A 22,620-nucleotide genomic window follows, 5' to 3' on the forward strand; every position below is an offset into this window, starting at 1 on the left:
TAACTTCTCTGTGCTTAGTTCCCTCATCTGAAAATGGGGATTAAGAATGCGAGTCCCATGTGGGACATGGACTTTGTTCAACCTGATTAGCTTGTGCCTATCCCAGCACTTAGTACAGTGCCTGGCACATAGTAAGTGCCTAACAAATACCATAAAAAAGGACATGCCACAGACATGCAGATCATTATGATCGGCTTGAGTCAGTACAACACTGTAGATTGATGGGATTTCTAAAGAAAACTAAAGTTACATAACAGTCTGATCCTGAGAAATCCTACACAGAACATAAGGCTTCAATTGCAGCAGAGTATATTGCTGTTAATCAGTCAGTTATTTACTGAGCACTTACTGCGTGAAGAACACTGTACTATGGTCTTGGGAGAGTACAGCACAACATAACAGACACATTCCCTGCCCACAATGAGCTTGCCTGAATAACAGGTCTCCTTCATATAATTTGCCCATGCACAGATAGACAAGGAAGTGGCAAACTAAATAGAGAAGAGCAACGTGTCCTTTGGGAAACTGACCAACAGAGTATGATGACGGGGGTGGGGGGGGGCATCAAGCTTCATAAGTTGATGGTTTACAAACCTGAGATTGTGCACAACATATACCTCTGATACTTGGCCAGTTTCCATGACGGGAGGCAGACTCAAAAGTAGTACTGGACACCATAAATAAGAAAATGCATCAGGCTAGTGAAGTTATGTGTGCATACTGGCAGCGAGGGCTGTAGCTTTATATCCTCCTGCACACATGGAGAAACTGTCACTGATAGGAATGTCACTTTGAAGCACCCAAGGCAGCATCTTAAAACATTGCACCTGAAAATGCCAAGGGCAAAGCCCTGTCAGCCTGGGTTAATGTGCTATCTGTCATCACCTTCACAAGTAGATTAATTGTTTCAAGCTTCTCAAGCCCCAAATTAGGGTGACCTTCCCAATAACTTGAGGTCTATTTGATGAATACTGGATCGCAGAAGTCTGAAATTAGACAGGACCTAAGCAAAAGCACTCAGCTCTCCCCTCCATCTGTACGAGGAGGCAAGTAATTGTAGGCATCAATCGTAACTTTCAAGAAAAAATGTAGTCTAATAACCTTCTGGGGTCAGTAGTTTACTGAACTGTTATGCCTTGTGTCAGCACTCAAATAGGGAGTAAACCATGAACTGCAGAGGCAGGAACTTTTAAAGGATATTGAAGACTCAGTATAGGGACAAGGCTGGATGATTGCAGCCGGCTTCCTAACAGAGCCTGTCAGAATTCTCCCATCACCTAGGATAACCGATAAGTGACAGGTGAAATGAATCCTTCAGCCTTAGAACCCTGATTTATCCCCACTATATTTATGCTACCTCCATGGAAAAGAACACAGAAACAACTTTACAGTCTAGGGAAAGATCTGTCCAGCAAGGAGAAACAGTTTCTTGGAGTGGAAAGGCCTTGGGCCTGGGAGGCAGGAGACCTGGGTTCTAGTCCTAGTGCTGCTCCTTGCCTGCTGTATGACCTTGGGTAAGTCACCTAACCTTTCTGTTAAATCAATCAATCAATCATATTTATTGAGCACTTACTGTGTGCAGAGCAGTGTACTAAGTGCTTGGGAAGTACAAGTTGGCAACATATAGAGATGGTCCCTACCCAACAGTGGGCTCACAGTCTAGAAGGGGGAGACAGAGAACAAAACATATTAACAAAATAAAATAAATAGAATAGATATGTACAAGTAAAATAGAGTAATAAATAACGTACAAACATATATACATATATACAGGTGCTGTGGGGAAGGGAAGGAGGTAAGGCCGGGGGGTGGAGAGGGGGAGGAGGGGGAGAGGAAGGAGGGGGCTCAGTCTGGGAAGTCCTCCTAAATGGGGGCAAACCACTGGTTCTTCCTCCCCCTTAGACAACGAGCCCCACTGTACTTTACACTGTGCCGCGTTGCTTCACCAATTTTTCAGTCCCTCATTTATTGTCTCTGTTCCTCACATGCCTTGTACAGTGCTCTGCACAAAGCAAGTGTTCAAGGAGTTTCAACTGCTTGTGGACAGGGAAAATGTCTACCCACTCTGTTGCATCATATTCTCCCCAAACACTAACTACAGTGCTCTGCACACAGTAAGCACTCAATAAATACCATTGATTGATTGTGATGATCAAGGTGATCATAACAAAATTCCAAATGTCAATACCATTTCCTCAGAGTTTTAATAATGGTTTTAAAATCTGAATTCCCTTTTAAGTTTGTTAGATTCTGGGGTCTACCTTACTGATTTTCTGTTAGACTGGTAGTAGAGTTCATTCAGAGATTCAGATTTCACCCACTTTTCATAATAAAACAGTAATAGGTTCCTGTGAAATGTGATCAATAACCTGATGGCCTTCCCTTTAACATCCTCCCAACATTTTCATTGATAAACCAACATCTCCAATTTCTCCACTGCTAGCTGCTACCGCATGGAAATGCAATCTCCTCTGGCGGTAATGGCCGAAGCAGTGTGGGCAATTCAGGATGAAAGGTGCTTTCACTGTGTAATACCCTGCCATTATTTATCGACTCTCCACTCATAATCATTCTTTGGTGAGGCTTTCAGAGGTCTCTATACCTATTGCATTTTCATTCGGAAAAGCAGTTTATGTGTCAGGGATCTTTCCACATCTCAATAATGTATGAACCTAATGGTTTTTCCAGGAGAACTGTGTGTGACTGAGGAGTTGATGGCAGAATTTGGCTTCTTGACCTAAGAAAGTATTTGAGACAGCATACTGAAATTTTCCTTTCTCAGTTAATTCAGATTGGCTTGGCTGTGGACATTGAAAAAAATCAGGATCAGTGTTTTCTATCAATTTTAGGGACTACTTGGTCCTCTCATTATCATCATCATCAATGGTATTTATTGAGCACTTACTGTATACAGAGCACGGTATTAAGCGCTTGGGAGAGTACAATATAACAGAGTTGGTAGACACATTCCCTGCCTGCAATGAGAAGCAGCATGGCCTAGTGGATGCAGCACAGGCCTGGGAGGCAGAAGGCCCTGGGTTCTAATCCTGGCTTTGCCACTGCTCTGCTGTGTGACCTTAGGTAAGTCACTTCACTTCTCTGGGCATCAGTTACTTCATCTGTCAAAATGGGGATTTATACTGTGAGCCTCACGTGGGACATGGACTGTGTCCAAACTGATTTAGCTTGTATCTCTCCCAGCGTTTAGTAACGTGCCTGAAACATGCTAAGCACTTAAATACCACAAAAGAAACCAACAAAAATAAGCGTACTTACAGTCTAGAGTAGGAGACAGACATTAATATAAATAATTTGAGACTTTCATTGATGGCCTAGAAGAAGGACCCTGGGTAGAAAATGCTGACGTGCACGGTCTACTGGGGAAACAGTAATCCATGAAAATATCAAAATTAAGTAAGAATTGGACAAAAGTGGGAGAATTACCAAGAATTTATAAGGAATGAGAAGAATGGTTTGAGGATGCCAACAGATTGGACTGCAAACTCAAATGGGATTCAGAATAGCCTCTACCACACTTTCTCTCTCCCCACTGCCTCTTTTCTTTGACCATTTTTCTTCCTTTTTTTTTTTTTTAAGCTGGGCACCACCAGCCCCCCTGAACAGCTTCCTGGGAGCCCGGAGAGGTGAGGACTGCAAACCAGTAAAAGGGAGAGGCCAATAGGGAGCCCTGTTAATGAAAAAGCTAGGGAAAAGAAAGCAAAGTTTTGGAAGGGAGAGAGCATGGGGGAGAGCCAGAGAACTTATTGTGGTCAGGGAATTTGTCTGCTTATTGTTGTATTTTACTCTCTAAAGTGCTTAGTAATAATAATAATGATGGCATTTCTAAGCGCTTACTATGTGCAAAGCACTGTTCCTTTGCACACAGTAAGTGCTCAATAAATATGACAATGAATGAGAAGTTGCATCAGGAGCACAGACACCAGGGCAGTGAGTTTGGAATTTCCTTGTGGGGGGGGCGCTGAAATGTCAGCTTGAAAACAGAAATGGGAAGGGTAGGGGGCGAGGGAGGGGAATGGGATTTATTGCAACAGGAAGAATATCATAAGTAACACGTTTCACCAGATGGCTCAGCAAAAGTTCAAAAGTGGGGATGACTGACGGACACAGAAAGGAAGAAATAATATGCTAAAGTCAGCAAAAATAATAAATGAACAACATCGGCATGAACAAAAACATTGGGAGCTGCAGTGGCTTACCGTTAAAGAAGCAGATTTCAAGGGGTTCATGCCTAGGGCAATCTGAACCTTATCCAAGAGTCACAACCTTCCCAGTGAACTAAATATTGAAAAAAAAATCCTGGCTGAGGTAGTTACAACGTGTGTGGTACTGTTCAAGGAGTTATGGGTAACAAAAATTATTGTGGGAGCAAATCCCTCGACATTTAACTTTGACTTTTAAGACATTCACATAGAAATAAATCCCCTCAGGGCAGCGTGGCCTAGTGGGAAGAGGCTGGACTTGGGAGGCAGGATAATATCACTTCTGTTACATATCTGCTGTGTGACCTTGGGCAAGTCACTTAACTCCTCTATGCCTCTGTTTCCTCATCTGTGAAAAGAGAAGCAGTGTGACTCAGTGGATAGAGCACGGGCCTAGGAGTCAGAAGTACCTGGGTTCTAATCCTGGTTCTGCTACATGTCAGCTGTGTGACCTTTGGCAAGTCACTTGACTTCTCTGTGCCTGTTATCTCTAAAAGGGGGATAAGAGTGTGAGCCCCATGGGGACAGGGACTATGTCCAATCTGATTAACCTGTATCTACTCCAATGTTTAGACTTGTGCTTGCAAATAATAAGTGCTTAGCAAGTACCATAATTATTATTAATTATTATAAAAATGGGGATAAGATACTTGTTTTCCCTCTCCCTGAGACTGTATAGCCCATGCAGATCAGAAACTCTGTCCAACCTAATTATCCTGTATGTTCCACAGTGGTTAGTACAGTGTTTGACGTGGAGTGAGTGCTCAAGAAATACTAAGAAATACTAGTGTTATTTTGATTTTTGCATCGTGTGTGTTAGAGAACCACAAGATCCATCTAACGTGACTAAAGGTTCTATCCCGGCTCTGCCAATTGTCAGCTGTGTGACTTTGGGTAAGTCACTAAACAACTCTGTGCCTGTTACCTCATCTGTAAAATGGGGATTAAGATTGTGAGCCCCCCGTGGGACAACCTCATCACCTTGTAACCTCCCCAGCCCTTAGAACAGTGCTTTGCACATAGTAAGCACTTAATAAATGCCATTATTATTATTATCAATATAATGCTTTCCAGAAACCTCCTGAAGGCCCCAGCTTCAGGAAATTTAGTTCAGCCACAACCCAAAGGAAGCCCAGGGACTAGTTCTGGAGTTTCTATAGGATCTGGGTTGCCCCAAGTTGGTGGTGGAGTGTACCACCCAGGGTAGGATATGTCTGGGTATCAAGATCGCAGGAATAAAGATAATGAAGACCATTGTCTGCAGATGTGGTAGCGCCATAACAGCAAGTTTATTGTAAAATTTGCAGCAAAAAAAAAGCAGTAAATGAGGAATCAAGAATCTTTGAGTGATCACCAGGACCTGGTTAATGTGGACCTGGGGCAATCTTTCAGGGGGAATCTCTCCAAAGTTGGGCAAGTCACTTAACTTCTCTGTGCCTCAGTGACCTCATCTGTAAAATGGGGATTAAGACTGTGAGCCCCCCATGGGACAACCTGATCACCTTGTAACCTCCCCAGTGCTTAGAACAGTGCTTTGCACATAGTAAGTGCTTAATAAATACCATTATTATTATTATTATTATTATTATTGTTATCTGACAAAAGGAAACTACAAAATCTTAAGATAAATGTAATTGCAGTTCAGGGAAGGGGAATATTCACAAAAAACAATTAGAAAATGATGAGCAGGAGTTTCTGCAGCTCCCTCATTTGGTCACAGAGTCCTCCAGGCATCCCTGAGAGTCGAGTCCGGGCCAACGGCTCACCCAGCCGAGCGGTGTCTCATGATTGGCTCTAACGTGAGTCTACAGGAGCCTGGTAAACCCTCGGTGAGGAGTGGATCGTTGAGAGCCAAGATCGTTGTAGCTTCTAATTGGTTTACTCCCAAAGTGCACGCCCCCCACCCCCATTTTTGTGGAACTCAGAAACGGCAGGACGTTTAACGGCACAGGCAGTTTAGAAAGATCGTTGGGCTATAACTACCTATCTCTTCTGGGGTCCTGAAATGGCAACCTCTCAAAAATGGAGTCAGTCATGTCAGACTAACAGGAAGGAGGGAAACTAAGGTCAGCCTCATCTTTCTAGAGAGCCAGCCTGGCTCCAAGGGACCTCAGAGGTGTCTGTAAGTCTATGGTAGCAGCATTGGTCTGTCCCCTGACTGCAGGGGTATTCCTGGGGGACTTTAAACCCAGAGTTTGGAAGCTGGGTTGTGTGGTGAGCTGCTGGGATGGCTAATTCCCAGTTCCACTGTGCTGACCTTCCTGTTCAAGTGAGTGAAGTGGGTGCTTGGGAAGGTACTTTTTGAAACGCCTCTCCAAATATCAATATCCTTTAGACTACAAGCTCTCTATGGGCAGGGAGTCACTGTTTATTTTTGTGTTGTGCTTGCCCGAGCACTTACTATGGTGCTCTGCACACAGCAATTGCTCAATAAATACAACTGAATGAATGTATAGTTCCCTTCTGAGGATGCATTTCAGGGTGAGCCCCAGGGGCACCAGTGAAACCTCATCACCTCCACATTGTGAAGGGGGCAGTATATTAATTTATGTGAGTAGAGCTACGAAAATTCCTTTGAACTTTTGGGAAAGGAATAAGAAAGATTTTGTGACTTAGAGAAATAGGTATCTGCTAGGGCAGGTGGATGATGTCAACGTATAACTGAGGTTCTACTGGGGATGAGGCCTAGACCTTAATGAGAAGGTCATTAAGACTCCAATCAGTCAATGGTATTAATTGAGTGCTTACTATGTGCAGAGTACTGTGTTAAGCGTTTGGGAGAGAACAATACAATGAAGTTGGTAGATATGTTCCCTGCCCATAAGAAGCTTACAGTTTAGAGGGGGTGACAGTTATTAGTATAAATTACAGATGTGTCCACAATTCACAAGTGTTCTCAGTCAGCATGCTGAAGGACCATTTGGAAGCCATCATTAAGACTCATAGTCCAAGCTCCAGGGTTTCATTTTGGCTTAATCGTTTCTCAAAAAACGCTAAGGAGACTGGAAAAAAAAAGTGTGTGGGGAATTATTTTGTGATGAAGAAAGTTTGAAACAACTTTTACATACAAATCAGAGGTGCCTCCCATTTACTTCAATTGATGGCTGAACTATTATTGCTCTGGTAATAGAAATCAGTAGGGAGTAAGTTTAAAGAGAAATGGAGAAGGTTATGTAGGAATTCACTGGCATTTTTCAACCATCATAAAAATCAGTTTATAATTAGAGTGAAGTATTTTGCACTCTAGTGACAGATGGGTTGAAGAGAGAAGTATCCTCAGGAGTTGAATGTGGGATGGATCGGTGCGTGTTCCTCCCCCTTTGCAAATTACGCTTGTGTCAAGAACCTTCTTGAGTTGGAACAAATGAGTTCGTCCTGTTAATAAACTCATATAATTGTATTTAAAAGGTTAATGGGTGAAATGATATTATGTTCAAGAAACTACTTTCAAGCTGTGAGAATTCTCTCCCTAGGGGGTTTCTGCCCTTTCTACAAGACTGATAAAAATCAGCCAATTATGGAGAGTGATTACCTTTTGAATTGGCCACTGATTATCAGCCTGCTCCAGGAAATGACGGTTCCAGGGAAATACATGCATTCCCATTGGTTTGAAATTGCCCATGTTTTATTAGTTGGGTGGGACCCTGTACCATCCAGCCATCAGATGATGAGTCTCTCCTGTCTCTGGAGGAAGAGGATCTTCTCTCACATCTCTCGAGGAAGAGGAACTTCGTTTTGCTATGAACTCATCTAGATGACAGAGTTGTGAGGGAATCATTCCACCAGTCAGGAGTTAGATCATGAGCCAACAGAGGGACAGGGACTGTGTTTAATTCCCAACCGGTATCCTCTCCCAGCACTAAGCACTGTGCTCTGCACCCAGTAAATGCTTAATTATTGCTACTAGAGGAATGTGGGATGGATGGATAGAAGTGAGAAAGACCACCAACAATAGGGAAAGAAAAGGTGGTTGTAAATAGAAGGGTTTTTCCACAAGTGGTTTTTGAGCAGTCACAAGGCAAAGCATTGGAATCTACCTGGATTCAATAGGTGGGTTCCTTGGAAGATGCCATCTTTTTTTTGGAGAGGCAGGGTGACATGTTTGGATTTACAGCAAATACATTTTTCACCACCTGGGTGCCTGTAGATGAGCTTTGAAGGTAAGGTTAAGAGACTGGGGGTCCCAGTACATTTCACTAAGGAAGCTCTGTTAGTGTGCTCAAAGAAGGCTTGCAGGATCTGAAATTGGTAGGACAGAATAATCATTTTCAAGACCTAATGAGGCATACTCCCAGCCATAAACAAAGGAATTCTAGAAGACAACCACTCAGACAGACCCAATAGGTACATGAACATCAGGAGAGGGAAGCAGCATGGCCTGGAATGAGAACAGGCCTGGGAGTCAGAGGACCTGTGTTCTAATCCTACCTCCACCACTTGTCTTGCTGTGACCTTGGGCAAATCACTTGATTTCTCTGTGTCTCAGTTACTTCATCTGTAAAATGGGGATTAAAACTGTGAGCCCCAAGTGGGACAACCCGATTATCTTGTATCAACCCCAGTGCTTAGAACAGTGTTTGGCACATAGTAAGTGCTTAACAAATACGATAAATAATAATAATAATAACCCATCCTGCACACTTCGCTCCACTAAGGCTAACCTACTTACTGTACCTCAATTGCGTCTATATTGTTGTCAACCTCTCTCTCATCCTGCCTCAGCCCTTGAACCCCTCCCTCTTCATATCCGACAGGCAATTCCTCTTCCTGCCTTCAAAGACTTATTGAAGGCACATCTTCTCCAAGAGGCCCCCTGACTAAGCCCTCTTTTCCTTTTCTTCCACTCCCTTCTGCGTCCCCCTGACTTGCTCCCTTTATTCATCCTCCATCCCAGCCGCACACACATATATCTGTAATTGATTTATATTATTGTCTCCCCGTCTATACTGTAAACTCATTTTGGGGAGGGAATATGTTATATTGTACTCTCCCAAGCACTTAGTACAGTGCTCTGCACACAGTAATGTGATTGATTTGTTGATCAGGTTCACAGTACAAGGAGGATGGAGAGAGTACCAGTATTGAACCCCCATTCTACAGAAGAGAAAACTGAAGCCCAGAGAAGATGTCGACTTGTCTAAGGTCACCGAGCAGGCAATTAACAGAGCAGGGATTAGTACAGAAGTCTTTGAATCCCAGGACCACATTCTTTCCACTAGGCCACACAGAGTATGTGCAAGCACTCCAGAAAGGTTGCCTCCAAATATTCTAGTTCTGAGAAAACAGTTCTCAGTGTGTTACTGAAAATAGTGTCCATTCCTGTCAGGCTATATTTTTCCATTTTCTTTTTCTCTAGCCTTTGTTCTCCCTCCTTGATTTCTGTTGATGTTTTCAGCTCCTTTCATCTTTTGCCATTCTTTCCCTAATATTTCTTTTCTCTCATTTTCTTTGTCTCTCTTGCTCTCACCTTGCTCTTCCCCTGCTTTTCATCCCTTCCTCTTCCTTATCTCTGAGAAAGAGAAATGTCTACCTTTAGTGTCCTAAAGGTCATGTAGTGTAGAGTTAAAATGGAAAGTAGAGCATGCCTCAGTTCCCTCACCTGCAAAATGGGGATTCAATACATGTTCTACAGTCTGTTTGGAGTGAGTGCCTAATGTGGTACCTAATTTATTCATTCAGTAGTATTTATTGAGCACTTACTGTATGCAGAGCACTGTACTAGGCGCTTGGGAAGTACAAGTTGGCAACATATAGAGACGGTCCCTCTCCAACAATGGGCTCACAGTCTAGAATGATCTTTCATGCATTATTATTATTATTAGTGCTTGGAATGTACGGAATAACAAAGTGACGTGTTTCCTGCCCACAAAGAGATTATACTGCAGTGGGGGAGAGGAATATACAAATATTTGCAACACTGCCAAAATAAGTAAATTGAACAGACATACATGTGTACTAAAATCATTTCTTTGTAGGTATCTCTATTTTACCAACAGGTAGTCTTGGTTTTAGTACTTTTTGATTGTATCTCTTTCTTGAGTGCTAGTAAAGTCTATAATTTAGTACTTGGTCTAGTGTTATGTGAGGAACCAGAGGTTTTGGGGACATTTTATGATGTATTGAAGCTATTAGTGCTTATTCCTTCACCTAGTGGCCGTCATTTTGTTGAGATAACCTGGCCAGTTATTAACCTATTTCTTGCCCCTCTTTCTCAGCTTGTATTTTTGAAATGATTGTCCTTCAGCTAAAGGCTCAGTAACAGTTCTCTAATGAAAACATTTCACTGTGACTTTAAATCACAGATTCAAGCTCACCTGCTTCAAGGTCACAGAGACACTATTTCACAGTCAAAACGGAGCTTAATCACCACACTTAGAAAACCACATATCTTTGCTACACTTGAAGATTTACTTCTTGGGACTTGGCTATGTCTTTTGGTGGCATTTTAAATCTCATCCTGAATGGGTTAGGTTTGTACGTAGCAAGAATTTCCATTCTGTGGCGGTGGTCAATCACTGATCTGGTTCTGCTCCAGAAAGCAGCTTCATTCCGGAGGGCTTTGTTAAGGTTCAAGGATAATTTTCTTCAGCTTTTATTCAGCTGTACTGCTTTTTTTTTCAATCATTTTAATTTATTTTCATGGTTAATGAAGAAGCTGTGGAAATTATGAGATGATATGCAGATCTTCTTATTACAATTCTTGGTTATTTTTTTAATAGATATGAAAACTAACATTTGATTTATCATGCTGAGATCCAGGTATGGGTGCCTATAAATTGTTTGAAACTCAATTAGGGGAGTGTGAAATTGCTTTTGGTAGATAGGTTCTGGTGTGTTATCAGAGACTAGAATTTCCATACAATGCCCTTTTTTATTATTCTGCTCAAGTTAAAAACTTAAGGATTGTTATGGATCCAACCTCAAATTTACCTTTGCCATGTGTGCTTTGACTAAATCAGCCTTCTGTCCATCCTTGCTGAATTGAAACCATTGCTATTTCACAAGTGAACACTTGCATCATTCTTTCACTGTTCAAAATTGAGTCTACTGTATCTCACCATTTGATAGATTCCTAGATGGGGCTATTTTGAGACTTTAATTTATCAGAAAATCAAAATCCAAAAATGTAAGAACTCTTAAAATCCACCTCCATGGAAGTTACATTTCAGAACAATTCTATAATCAGTCAATCAACTGTATTTGAGAGCTTATTGTGTGCTCTGTACTAAGTGCTTGGGAGAGTACAATATAACAATTACCTGCCCACAAGGAATTTACAGTTGAGGGGGAGACAGACATTAATGTGAATAAATTGATTATGAATTTAGATGTAAGTTCTGTGGGGTTGAGGGAGGGGTGCATAAAGGGTACAAACCCAAGGACAAGAGTGACACAGAAGGGAGAGGGAGAAGAGGTAATGAGGGCTTAATCAGGAAAGGACTCTTGGAAAAGATGTGATTTTATTAAGGCTTTGAAGGTGGGGATAGTGATCATCTATTGGATATGGGGGTTGGGTGGAGGCAGGGAGTTCCAGACCAGAGGCAGGACCTGGGCAAGGAGTCAGTGGTGAGATACATGAGATTGAAATACAATGAGTAGGTTGGCATTAGAGGTGCAAAGTGACCATTTTGGGTTGTAGAAGGAAATCAGCGAGGTGTGAGATAGGAGTGGACAAGGAGATTGAGTGCCTTAAAACTGAAGGTAAGGAGTTTTTTATGATGTGGTGGTGGATGGGCAGCCACTGGAGGTTCTTGAGGAGTGGGGGAACATGGACTGAATCCTTTGTAGAAAAATGATGATAATGATGACAGTGTTTGTTATGTACTTAGTGTGTGTCAAGTACTGTTCTAAAAGCTGAGGTAGATATAAGCTAATAAGGTTGGACACAGTCCCTGCCCTTCATGGGGCTCACATTCTTAATTGCCATTTTACAGATGAGGTAACTGAGGCACAGAGAAGTGAAGTGACTTGCCCAAAGCCACAGAGCAGGCAAGGGGCAAAGCCAGGATTAGAACCCAGATCCTTCTGACTCCCAGGCCCATGTTCTATCCACAGATCCATGCTGCTTTTCCATAATAGATCTGAGCAGCAGAGTGAAATATGGCCTGGAGTGGGGAGAGACAGGAGGTGGGGAGGTCAGCAAGGAGTCTGATGAAGTAATCAAGAAAAAGTGCTTAGATTAGTGTAGTGGCAGTTTGGATAGAGAGGAAAGAGTTGATTTTAGAGATGTTGTTAAGGTAGAACCGACAGGATTTGGTGATACTGAATAGGTGGGTTGAGTGAGAGAGATGAGTCAAGGACAATGCCAATTTACTTTTAAAGTGATACTTTTAAAACTACTTTTTTTATATTTTATAATTGAGAGGAAATGTATCAGAGTATAGTTCCGCAGTTCAAATCACTATGATGGTTAGATGGAAACATGATTCTAAAACAAGACCTCCCTAGACTCTCTTTATATACAATTTGGATTGTAAGCACTTGCATCAATTTAGACTCTTAATGACTTTATTTGAATGCCTCTAGATAGTTTCAGTATGTGGAGAAATATGTGCCTGCTGATTAATTTGTGGTACACTATTTTACTGTGTTAACTTTGTGAGAAACAGTGTTGCCTAGTGGAAAGAGCATAGGCCTAGAAGTCTGAAGACCTAGGCTTAAATCCTGGCTCTGCCACTTGTCTGCTCTGTGACCTTGGGTAAGTCACTTAACTTCTTTGTTCCTCAGTTCCCTCATCTGTAAAATGGGGATTAAGACTGTGAGCCCCATGTAGGACAACCTGATTACCTTGTATCTACCCCAGTGCTTAGAAAAGTGCTTGGCACATAGTAAGTGCTTAACCAATACCATTATTTCTATTATTATTATTATTAAGTGAAATGGACATGGAAAACAGATAAGGAGAGGATGGGGGAAAAGCCTGACTCGCAGGCCTGTGCTCTATCCACAACCCAGCATTGTTTTCCTTTGTGGCCTATGTCTTGGAAGGATAATAATATAAGACTGCTGAAGTTTCTGACTTGAATCCAACATACCCTTAAATCTCCAGGTCACCTTAATTTTCCAGTTCCAACAGTGAAACCTCCTTGGGTTTCATCAAAATGCTTCAGTTCCTTTTTCTCCTTGAAATGTGTAATATTTGCTGAATTTCCCCCAGCCATGGGACTGAGCACCAGGGGCCCTGTAGATCATCCCTGGGTTTTATTTGGAATAATGGGTTCATTCATTTAATCCACTGACCTGTCTCCCGTTTTCCATTAGTCACAGCATTTGCCCCCAAGAAGCGGGGTCTTCTCTCCCCTTTTATACATTTTTTTTGCCCATAAATACATTTCATGTTCCCCAATTAACTGCTCTTAAATCTGGGGCTCCTCCTTCAATTCTAGGGCTAATCACTCTCCAAAGCCTTGACTGTTCCTTTTCTGAGCAGTGAAGACCTGAGATTGCAATATTCTGTTATGGGAAATAATTGCTTTAGTAGTTCTCAAAGTATGTTGACTCCTATGCTGAGTGGTAGAAAATATCCCATCTGTGATCTTGTCAGTTCCCTGTGGAACCAAAGACCCAAAAACCAGAGAATGCTGGGAAACCAAGGATTTGTGGAATTGGGGCGGGCAGGTCTGGAAGACCACCAAATACCATCTGATCCTTGCCTTGGAGATCGATTCTCTGTCAAATAATTTGGCCACTGAGAAGCAGAAATAATAATAAACAATAACTATTGTGGTGTTTGTTAAGCAGTTATTATGTGTCCAGCCCTGTTATAAGTGCTGGGCAATCAGGTTGGACACAGTCCCTGTTTTACATAAGGCTCATGGTCTCAATTCCCATTTTACAGATCAGGTAACTGAGGCACAGAGGAGTAAAGTGACTTGTCCAACATCACAGAACAGACAAGTGATGGAGCTGGGATTAGAACCCAAAACCTTCTGACTCTGAGGCCCATGGTCTATCCACTAGGCCACTTTACTTCTATTTTGAGCTTTAAAGTAACTGACTGAATGGAAGCTTCTTAGGGTGTTCAGCCGAACTTTTCATTTTCTCATAGATGTGAGTCAAACAATCAAGTGTATTTATTTAGCACCTACTGTGTGCAGAGCACCATACTAAGTGCTTGGGAGAGTACAATATAACAGAGTTGGTAGACCCATTCCCTGCCCACAACAAGCTGACAGTCTAGAGGGGGAGACAGACATTAATATAAATAAATAAATATGGATATATGCATAAGTGCTGTGGGCTGAGGTAAGGGTGAAGAAAGGGAGCAAATACAAGTGCAAAGGTGATGCAGAAGCGAGTGGGAGAAGAAGAAATGAGGGCTTAGTAGTGGAAGGCCTCTTGGAGGAGATGTGCTTTCACTAAGGCTTCAAAGGTGGGGAGAGTAATTGTTGATAAGATATGTAAAGGAAGAGCATTCCAGGCCAGAATCAGGGTAAGAGAAACAGATTGGTGGGGAGAGAGACAAGAATGAGGTACAGTGAGTAGGCTGGCATGAGAAAAATGAAGTGTTCAGGTTGGGTTGTAGTAGGGGAGTAGTGAGGTAGGAGGGGGTAGGCCAATGCTAAGGAGTTTCTGTCTGATGTGAAGGTGGATGGTCAACGACTGGGTATTCATGAGGAATGGGGATACATGGACTGAACGTTTTTGTAGAAAAATTATCTGGGTAGCAGAGTGAAGTGTGGACCGGATTGGGGAGAGACTGGAGACAGGGAGGTCAGTAAGGAGGCTGACTTAGAAATCAAGGTGGGTTAGGATAAGTGCTTTGATAAACATGGTAGCATTTTGGGTGGATTCTTTGATGATGTGAAGGTTTAATTGATAGAATTTAATGATGGATTGAATATGTGGGTTGAATGAGCAAGATGAGCCTAGGCTAATGACAAGGTAACGGGCTCAGGAGACACAAAGGATGGTGGTGCTGTCTACGGTGACAGGAAAGTCAAGGGGCGGATGGGGTTTGGGTTGCCAGATGAGGGAAGACTCCTCTAGGTAAGGCAGTCTGCTGATCTAGCCTGGGCTGTCCCTTAGCAACAGAGAACCTCAGATCAGCGACCTGGGAAGGGTCCATCCACGGGAAATAATCTGAAGTGTGACTAGATGCCAAACAAATTGCTATCAATGAGCTAATGGGCTCAGCAGTTAATTAATATTAATATTCAATTATGCTAATAAGGCTGAAGTGCTCTTCAGAATAAAAAAGACAGGAAAGTTCTGCAGAAAGAGGTTTTATGCAAAGCTCTAAGGCTATCTGATCATTTGCGGTGAAATCCTTTGAAAGGTAGTTCTTAATGGGGCTTTATATTGCAGCATTGCACTCAGACTCTGTCCCCTCCAAAATATCATGACATTTTACCATGGAATAAGAAACCTTTTTATGATAATGTTAAAATGTATTGCATATACAAATTGGGATAATCATGGCAAAGATATTTTGTTTTGATGGGTTCATTATGTTGATGTATGATTGGGAAATGCAATATCTATACCTTTCTTACTTTCTTGCATGGATCCAGAAGGGTTTAAAAAATCGGATGAATTCATTTGGAAAGAATCAAGGAGTGGGGTAATGCCAGGAAGTAGCATCAGAGATTCAAACAATCAATCAATGGTGTTTATTGATGGTACATATTGGTAATTTATCTATATTAATGTCTGTCTCCCCCTCTAGCCTGTAGGTTTGTTGTGGGCAGGGAACATATCTAACAACTCTGTTGTACTCTTCCAAGCACTTACTACAGTGCTCAATAAATTAGATTGTTAATTAAAGCACTTACTGTGTGAAAAAATCTGTACTAAGTGCTTATAATAATAATAATAACGATATTTGTTAAGCACTTACTATGTGCCAACCACTGTTCTAAGTGCTGGGGTAGTTCTCATGGGGGGCTCACAGTCTTAATCCCGATTTTCAGGTGATTACTGGGGCACAGAGAAATTAAGTGATTTACCCAAGGTCACACAGTAGACAAGTGCTGGAGGTGGGATTAAAACCAACATCCTTTGACTCCCAAGCCCGTGCCATTTCCACCAAGCCACGCTGGGGGAGTACAATATAATAGAGTAGAAAAGCATGATCCTTACCCATGAGATCAGGGAGTTTACAGATTAGATTGCAGAACAGATAGACCTGAGGAGGAGTTTACAGGCCAGAGAAGGAGTTTACAGACTAGAGAGAATAATAATAATAATGTTATTAAGCACTTGCTATGTGCCAAGCACTGTTTTAAGCACTGGGATAGATACAAGGTAATCAGGTTGTCCCAAGTGGGGCTCACAGTCTAAATCCCCATTTACAAATGAGTTAACTGAGGCTTGCTCAAGGTCACATAGCAGACAAGTGGCAAAGTGGAGGTTAGAACCCAGGTCCTCTAACTCCCAAGCCTGTGTTCTTTCCACAAAACTGTGCTGCTTCTTTAAGTGAAATGATGTGGCCTAATGGAAACAGCACAAGACACCTGAGTCCTGATACCTTCAGTATCACCTTCAGCAACTTCTGTGTACTTTAGTTTCCCCATCAGAAATAAGGTGACTAAATGCCTTCTAGTTCTTAGACTGTGAGTCCCACGTATCTTCCCCATTGCCTGACTTATAAGCAAGCACTTATAATCAGTGGTATTTATTGAGCTCATACTATGTTAGAGCACTGTATTAAGCTTATGATTAGAGATACTAGGGTGTCCTGCGTAGCTATGATCACAAAGTGCCTCATACTTCTTTAGCTAAATTGTTTCATTTTATCAGTCTTCTCTTTCATCTTAACTTGATTTTCTGGGCAAAGGAGGTAAGGCACTTATTAGGAGAGCTTTATGAAGTAAATTGGGGAACCATGTGGAGTGAGGGAAGAAATAGGATGATCTAGTGGATCGAGCACAAACATTGGAGGCATTGGGTTCTAATCCTGATCTGACCAGGATAAGTCACTATATTTCTGTGTGCCTCAGTTACTTCATCTGTAAAATGGGGATTAAAGCTGAGAGTCCCATGTGGGACATGGACCATATTCAACTGTGGTACATGCCTCTTCCCCAGTGCTTAGGACAGTGCCTGGCACATAGTAAGCGCTTAACAAATACCAGTAAGGAATAAAAACCCCAACAAACTAGCACTGTCTTGTACAGTGCTGTTAGTTCAGTGCTCTGTACACAGTAAAGCTCTCAATAAATTCATTTGCCTAATCAATTAATCAGTGGTATTTATTGAACCCTTACTGTGTGCAGAGCACTGTACTAAGTGCTTAATTGATTGATCTTTTTGGCTGCGCCAGGGCGAGGGGAGGGGAGGGTCTGTGTGGATTCATTTTCTCTTCCCTGCTCAGCCAGTTCTCTGGTGGTTGGTCGAGATCAGAGCTGCGACTCCTCAAAGACTCATACAGGGTCTCACTGGTTAGGGGTCTGGAGGAACATCAAGTGATAGCAGCAGAGGCTCCGCTTCTAAATGTCATGAGCTACTGAGTGCTCGTTGTACCATTCCATCTGGACTGCCTATTGACTGTTGGATTCACGTTATGATCAAAAGGCTTGAACGGTGAAAATTCCCCTGCCCCCTTTCTCTGTGCCTTTTAGATAATAATAATAATAATAATGTTTTAAGCACTTTGTTCCTTTTAGATAATAATAATAGTCGTATTAATAATAATAATAATAATAATAATAGTATTAAGCACCTATGTGCCTTGGCTTGCTTGCACTGTTCTGAACCCTGGGTTAGATACAAGTTAGTCAGGTTGGACACAGTCCCTGCTCCATACTCTTAATCTCCATTTTATAGTTGAAGTAACTGAGTTCCAGAGAAATTAAGTGTGTTGCCCAAGATCACATAGCCCAAAAGTGGCAGAGCCGGGATAAGAAACCATGGCCTTCTGACTCCCAGGCCAATGCTCTATCCACTAAGCCAAGCTGCTTCTCAAAAAAATAGCACTTTTATTACCAAAGCACTCTCACATTAATTAGTTTATTTCAACACCCTTCTGAGATAAGGAGACAAGGCAGGTTTTAATATCTCCATTTTACTGATGGGGAAACTGAGGCACAGAGAAATTCATTGACTTGCCGATGGCCTCACGGCAGGCTCATGGCGCAGCTCAAACTTGGAACCAGGTCCTCTGGCTTCTAGACCAGCGCCCTGCTGCTTGATCACACCCATTCCCCAATATTTAAGACCAAGATGAAACTTCTGGAGACTGTTCCCAAATTACTTCCAGAGGCTTGGGAGCACCTTTAATTTCCTGTCCGTTATGAAGCAGTTTGGCCTAGTGGAAAGGGCCTAAGAGTCAGAGGACCAGGGTTCTAATCCCAACTCCACCATGTACCTATCATATGAACTCTGGTAAGTCATTTGCATCTCCATGCCTCTGTTTTGTTTCCTCAACTGTAAAATGGGAATACCTGTTATCCATCCTACTTAAACTGTGAGCCCTGTGTGGAATCTGATTATCTTATATCTTCCCCAGTGCTTAGCACAGTGCTTGGAAAAAGTAAGTGCCTCTCTCTTCCACGGCTCCTAAGGGGAAGGAGCTGTGGCAAAACTTGGGTTCCATGGAGCAAATCACATCTCTCAACTGTTAGTTCGTCATGGGATGGAATGTGTCTGTTTTTTGTTGTATTGTACTCTCCCAAGTGCTTACTACAGTGCTCTGCACACAGTAAGTGCTCCATAAATACGACAATAAATGAATGAACTCTGTTGTATTGCACTCTCCCAAGTTCTTAGTACAGTGCTATGCACACTGTAATTGTTCAATCCATACCATTGATGATGAAGATAGCTCTACTATAAGTTCTCGACTCCATTCTTTAGGTCATCTCTTTTATTAGAATGTTTCCCTATGGGAATCTTCATTTAAGCAATTTGTCATTGAAATCTTTTTCTTTCTATGGCATTTTTTAAGCACTTACTATGTGCCAGGCACTGTACTAAGCCCTGGGGTAGATACAAGTTAATCAGGTTGGACACAGTTGGACAAATTGAAAATATTGTGTCATTGACAGAAATGTCCATCAATCAAAGGTTCTCACTGAGCCCTAATTTTGTGCAGAGCACTGTATTAAGAGCTTGGTAGAGTACAGTACAGTTGGTCGACATGATCCCTGACCTCAAGAAGTTTACATTCTCAATGTTGCAAAGCAAGATTCCTTCAGGGGCTCTCAAAAACAAATGAAAGTGTCTTTTTAAAAAAAGAAGCACCTTTAATGTTTATTTTCCAACGTTGTGGACAGGAAATGTCTTTATTATATTGTACTCTCTCAAGCTCTTAGTATAGTGCTCTGTACACAGTAAGCGCTCAATAAATGCAACTGAACAAATGAGTGAAGGAATGAACTTTAGACATGTCAGAAAAGGCCACGTTGACTAAAGTCAGAGCAAAGATTTTTATGAGGTTTTTGTTATTACCAAGAAGAGCTTGCTTCTTGAGTTTGGTTGGAAATCCCAGATTTACCAGGTGGTGTTTGTAATATTGGGGGAAAAAAAAATTCTTCGTTCCTCTCACAGTGCTAACATCACTTATGAGCATTTTTTGCAGAACTGGAGTATATTATTTTATAGCATAATATTGTTAATATAGGCTCGAACAACAAATAAAACAGACATCAAAAAATTGACTTCTAGCTTGAATAAGAACCATAGAACAGTACAATAGAAACAATTAGCAAGACTGGAATTAGCATGACTAAAAGATTTCATTAGCAGAGCAGAATTTCAGATGCAATTTGAAAACTTCATTGAAAACAAATTTGACTCAGAGTGGTACCAGCAGTTTATAGACTTGGAAATAAAATTTTTAAAAAAGGCTGCTTCTGGTTTTAATTTGCTTTTGCATCTTGTTGTAACAGATCTTTTGCTACATAAATTATTTATCTTTATTTATCTTTATGTAGCTTCAGCTTAATGAATAGCAAAACCATGGACCCGATGATCATCCTGCCTCTGTCCCTGCCTCCCTGGCCTTGACCGTCTTCCCCTGCCTCTGCCTCCCTGGCCCTGACTGTCTGCCCCTGCCCCTCTGGCTCCTTGGCCCTGACCGTCTGCCCCTGCCCCTCTGCCACCCTGGCCCTGACCGTCTGCCCCGCCCCTTCCTCCCTGGCCATGACCGTCTGCCCCTGCCCCTGCCTCCCTGGCCTTGACCGTCTGGCCCTGCCCCTGTCACCCTGGCCCTGACCATCTTCCCTTGCCTCTGCCACCCTGGCCCTGACCATCTGCCCATGCCCCTCTGCCTCCCTGGTCCTGACCGTCTGCCCCTAAGCCTGCCTCCCTGGCCCTGACCGTCTGGCCCTGCCCCTGTCACCCTGGCCCTGACCATCTTCCCTTGCCTCTGCCTCCCTGGCATTGACCGCCTGCCCCTGCCCCTCTGCCTCCCTGGCCCTGACCGTCTGCGCGTGCCCCTCTGCCGCCCTGGCCCTGACCATCTGCCTCTGCCCCCCTGGCCCTGACGGTCTGCCCCTGCCTCTGCCTCCCTGGCCCTGACTGTCTGCCCCTGCCTCTGCCTCCCTGGCCTTGACCGTCTTCCCCTGCCCCTGCCTCTCTGGCCCTGACAGTCTGCCCCTGTCCCTCTACCCCCCTGGCCCTGACCGCCTGCCTCTGCCCCTGCCTCCCTGGCCCTGACCGTCTTCCCTTGCCTCTGCCTCTCTGGCATTGACCGCCTGCCCCTGCCCCTCTGCCTCCCTGGCCCTGACCGTCTGCGCGTGCCCCTCTGCCGCCCTGGCCCTGACCGTCTGCCTCTGCCGCCCTGGCCCTGACGGTCTGCCCCTGCCTCTGCCTTCCTGGCCCTGACCGTCTTCCCTTGCCTCTCCCTCTCTGGCATTGACCGTCTGCCCCTGCCCCTCTGCCTCCCTGGCCCTGACCGTCTGCCGCTGCCCCTCTGGATCCCTCACCGTCTTCCCTGCCTCCCTGGCCCTGAACGGCTGCCCCTGCCCCTGCCTCCCTGGCCTTGATCATCTTTCCCTTCCTCTGCCTCCCTGGCCCTGATTGTCTGCCCGTGCCCCTCTGCCGCCCTAGCCCTGACCGTCAGCCCCTGCCCCTTCCTCCTTGACCTGACCTTCTGCCCCTGCCCCTGCCTCCCTCGACCTGACTGTCTGCCCCTACCCCTGCCTCCCTGGACATGACCGTCTGCCCCTGCCTCCCTGGCCTTGACTGTCTGCCCCTGCCCCTCTGCCTCCCTGGCCCTGACTGTCTGCCTGTGCCCCTCTGCCGCCCTGGCCCTGACCGTCAGCCCCTGCCACTTCCTCCTTGACCTGACCTCCTGCCCCTGCCTCCCTCGGCCTGACTGTCTGCCCCTACCCCTACCTCCCCGGCCCTGACCATCTGCCCCTACCCCCTCTTCCGCCCTGGCCCTGACCGTCTGCCCCTGCCCCTGCCTCCCTGGCCCTGACCATCTGCCCCTTCCTCCCTGGCCCTGACCGTCTTCCCCTGCCTCTGCCTCCCTGGCCCTGACCGTCTTCCCCTGCCTCTGCCTCCCTGGCCTTGACTGTCTTCCTCTGCCTCTGCCTCCCTGGCCCTGACCATCTTCCCCTGCCCCTGCCTCCCTGGCCCTGACAGTCTGCTCCTGTCCTTCTGCCCCACTGGCCCTGACCGCCTGCCCCTGCCTCCCTGGCCCTGACCGTCATCCCCTGCCTCTGCCTCCCTGGCCCTGATCGTCTTCCTCTGCCCCTTCCTCCCTGGCCCTGACCGTGTTCCCCTGCCTCTGCCTCCCTGGCCCTGACCGCCTGCCCCTTCCCCTGCCTCCCTGGCCCTGACCGTTTTCTCCTGCCTCTGCCTCCCGGTCCCTGACCGTCTGCTCCTGCCTCCCTGGCCCTGACCGTCTGCCCCTGCCCCTTCCTCCCTGGCCCTGAACGCCTTCCCTTGCCTCTGCCTCCCTGGCCCTGACTGTCTGCCCCTGCCCCTCTGCCACCCTGGCCCTCACCATCTTCCCCTGCCCCTGCCTCCCTGGCCCTGACCATCTTCCCCTGCCCCTGCCTCCCAGGAACTGAACTTCTGCCCCTGCCTCTGCCTCCCTGGCCCTGACTGTCTGCCCCTGCCTCTGCCTACCTGGCCCTGACCATCTTCCCCTGCCCCTGCCTCCCCGGCCTTGACCGTCTTCCCCTTCCTCTGCCTCCCTGGCCTTGACCGTCTTCCCCTGCCTCTGCCTCCCTGGCCCTGACCGTCTTCCCCTTCCTCTGCCTCCCTGGCCCTGACCGTCTGCCCCTACCCGTGCCTCCCTGGACCTGACCCTCTGCCCCTACCCATGCCTCCCTGGACCTGACCGTCTGCCCCTACCCATGCCTCCCTGGACCTGACCGTCTACCCCTACCCCTGCCTCCCTGGCCCTGACCGTCTTCCCTTGCTTCTGCCTCCCTGGCATTGACCGTCTGCCCCTTCCCCTCTGCCTCCCTGGCCCTGACCCTCTGCGCATGCCCCTCTGCCGCCC

General features: G+C 44.8%; 1 long non-coding RNA gene across 2 annotated transcripts in view; it reads left to right on the top strand.

The window, feature by feature from the left end:
- Positions 1-6,225: 6,225 nt before the first annotated feature.
- The window catches only part of LOC119921110, an 83,014-nt gene continuing 66,619 nt past the window's right edge, over positions 6,226-22,620 (top strand). For both annotated transcript variants that reach the window (XR_005448463.1, XR_005448462.1), the window contains exon 1: positions 6,226-6,286. This is a non-coding gene — a long non-coding RNA (uncharacterized LOC119921110). The remainder of the gene's footprint in view (positions 6,287-22,620) is intronic.

The sequence above is a fragment of the Tachyglossus aculeatus genome (assembly GCF_015852505.1).
Source record: "Tachyglossus aculeatus isolate mTacAcu1 chromosome 12 unlocalized genomic scaffold, mTacAcu1.pri SUPER_6_unloc_1, whole genome shotgun sequence".
In the NCBI taxonomy this organism is placed as follows: domain Eukaryota; kingdom Metazoa; phylum Chordata; class Mammalia; order Monotremata; family Tachyglossidae; genus Tachyglossus; species Tachyglossus aculeatus.